We start from the raw sequence: 3,423 nt of genomic DNA, 5'->3' as shown, positions 1-3,423 counted from the left end.
TACCTGTTTGTATCTGCACACACTGCTACTGTATGTATTTATTTGATCCTGTCTATATTACAGTTTAATAGTTTATTTTAATGATTATCTTTTTTTTTTTCAACATCGAAGTCAACATGGACAGAGTATCATACATTTTTACGGGATTCTCATGAATAGGTCCGCATGATATTGTACAAAAATGTTTGCACACCAAGACGTGTGATGTCCTCTGAAACTAGGAGGTTGTTTAAACCGCCACAAAGCTTCGCGACCTGGGCTACAGACCTCCGTTGCATCACTGGTAGTTGGTGGTTTAGTTACCGGAAAATAGGTGATTTTGAGCTGGATACAGAGCACTGCAATCCGCCGGTTGTTTTGGCGGACATTATGGATACGTTCAGTCCACAAAGTATGAGCGTTTTCCCAATCCAATCAATCCATCCTTTCCAACATTTATCAAATATGTCTGTCTTTGGTTATAGACCAAATGTCCAATCTGTTCTCACTCTGAACGGGTAAAATAGGGACGTTTGGACAGTGGCTGTCCGCGTCTGATGTGGCGATAAAAGCGCCTTTGCCGTGTGTGTAGAACGTACCGGAGAGAGCAGCATCTACACGGGGTTTAGCGAGTAGTATGTAAGGGGGCAATTCCGCGTAGGCAGGTTGGTTGTGGGGTGCAGAGATGGGAAGTAACGTATTACAAATACTTTGTTACTGTACTTAAGTAGATTTTTCTGATATTTTTACTTTACTTTAGTATTTGTTTTTGTGGCGAGTTTTTACTTTTACTTTTCCTTACATTTTAACATGAATATCTATACTTTCCACTCCTTACATTTTACTAAATTGGCTTGTTGCACCTGGCTCTTGATTCATAATGGCGATTGTTGAACTCCCTTGCTCACATTTGTATTTTAGGTGCATTATTTATATGCTACAGTTACAATGCATTAAGATATTGTAATTAATAGTGGGTTTATTGTTATTATTTAATACCATTTATATAATTCCTTTGCATTGGGTCTGGTAGCCTTTACAATGTTATTTATTTGTTTGCAAAACCACAGACACACACACACACACACCACACCACATACAAACACACACACACACACACACACACACACACACACACACACACACACCACCACACACACAACCCACCACCAAACACACACAACGCCATAGACCCATGCAGTTTGTGACTGATGCACTGAGGCTTGAGTTAATAAAGCATCAAAGAGAGAAGTTGTCTCCATCTGTGTTTCAACAGACACACCTGGGGCAAAGTTGGAAACCAGAATTAAAAACTTTAAATACAGTCCTAATCTAGTCCTCACTAACAAGTTTCAAATAATTTCACTGGAGTAGCGTTATTATGTTCGTGTCATCAATACCAAATTCAATCTAATTGGATGAGAATATGCTGTACATACAGAATTCTCACAGAGTCAAACTGAATTCCTATCTTGCTACTCAGTCAGAATCTTATTAAGCGTGAAGTCCCGTCTCTGTCACAATAAATATGTGTGTTTAAGTTTTTTCCTATTGCTAACACACAATTTTGCAAACTGTCTGGTTTATCAAAAATACATAACACAATTCACAAAAACACACACCCAAACTGCCAAAACACCTCATATATCCTGCCAAAATGAAGCACTGCACCAAAAAATACACATAGCATATCAAAAACAAACTTTTGCATGAAATGCCACACACTCATTCAATTACCAGATTTTGCCTAACCAACATACACACTGTTGGGCATAAGAAAAGCACCCTCATCTTAACTATGCCTTGCCATAATACTAAAATATGTTTTAGTTGTTCACATGCACAGAAATATTTGCAGATACACACCACATGCGGTAAAACATTATTTTGTTTTCACTACAGTGAACAAGTCAGTGCAAAAAATTGCAGATATATTTACATGGGACTGAACAAAATATTCTTACAAAAAACAGTAAACTGAAAAAGAAAATTTCAGACAAAATATATTCACAGTAAAAAAAAGAAGCAAGAAAATAATTACAGTTTTTTTCATTTGCGCACAGCCGGTTCGGTCCCACAACAATCTGGCATCACAGACAAAGTGTCCCCCCCACAGACACGAGGGGGAGCACCTGATGCCTTATCCATCCCTGAATTGCACCCACATCCATTCATCACATGCCTCTTCCATAGCCTGCACAAGAGGCACGCGCACAAAGGGCCGCGGGTCGTTATACCTTCCACCGCCATGCCGAAAAGACTCTTCTTTGGGGTTCAGACATGGTGAGAATGGTGGGAGGGTACGCACGAGAAATGGTGGGTGGGGCAGCGAACCAGTTTTGTACAGCGGCTGCACGATGAACGCTCACGTTGTCCCATACTACAACGTACCGGTTTCCTTGATGGTCTGCATCATATATGCTCGGTAGTGTGAGAATGTGTGAAGTCTGTCCAGAAAGGTGAGAATTGTGCTGTGTTGTATGGTCCAAGGTTGACATGACGGTGGAGGACAACAGCATACTGGAGATGGCAGAGCACACGTGATGTTCCCACCACGTTGGCCAGGAAATCTATAATGGCTCGTGGCCAATGACGTTTCTCCCCTTCTTCTTCGCTCTTTGCTAGGTTGAACAAAGCCTATCTATAAGATAAAGATAAATAAAGATTATAAGCTGTATGCAACGCAATTCGTCTGTATGCACTCTGTACATATAAATGACAATAAATAAAGTTGAAGTGGAAGTTGAAGTAAACTCATGTGGGATTGCATGTGCATCCATTTCCAGTACTCCCTGAAAACACATAAAATATGTCAATATGGTGTTATCCAGTATACAGGGAAACAAGTTCTCACCAGGTGTCGTCTCTCATCCTTTAGAAAACAAAAATAAAAAATATATAGGGCTTGGACAAGCAACCTAAATATTATTCTTTCATAGTGTACATCCTGATTGGAGTGTTTACAATTAACCAATGGGTGTTGGCAAGGTGGCACATGTAATTAGTCATTTAGCTCATGTAGTGTCATTTTAAGGCAGTGTTTTGAAATGGCAAACATGTGACTTTATGTCAGATTGTTGTGTCTTATGCAGGAAACTGTGTTCAGTGCATTTAAAAAGTGCCATTTTGAAATGCAAAATGTGTGTAAAGCAGAAAATGTGTTTAGACTTTCTGAGACTTGAGAGGAAGTTTTGCTCTCTGTGTGTCAGTTTAAATAATTGTGCTGTGCATGTCATTTTAGTGTGTTAGCAATTGGAAAAAACTGTAAGGTCTATTGGCAGACAGCCATTTAAAATGTAGACAATGGCATATAAAGAATAAAGAGCCTTTTTCTCCATGTCCACTGAAGTTAATCAGCTTGCTCTCTAGCAACATTCATGCGGTCCAGGTAGCTTTGCATAAAAACAGTTGTCATTCTGAAGGCTACTTTTACTTTTATACTTT

This window comes from Etheostoma spectabile, chromosome 4, assembly GCF_008692095.1.
Source record: "Etheostoma spectabile isolate EspeVRDwgs_2016 chromosome 4, UIUC_Espe_1.0, whole genome shotgun sequence".
Lineage (NCBI taxonomy): Eukaryota > Metazoa > Chordata > Actinopteri > Perciformes > Percidae > Etheostoma > Etheostoma spectabile.
Note: the sequence above shows the minus strand (reverse complement) of the source record.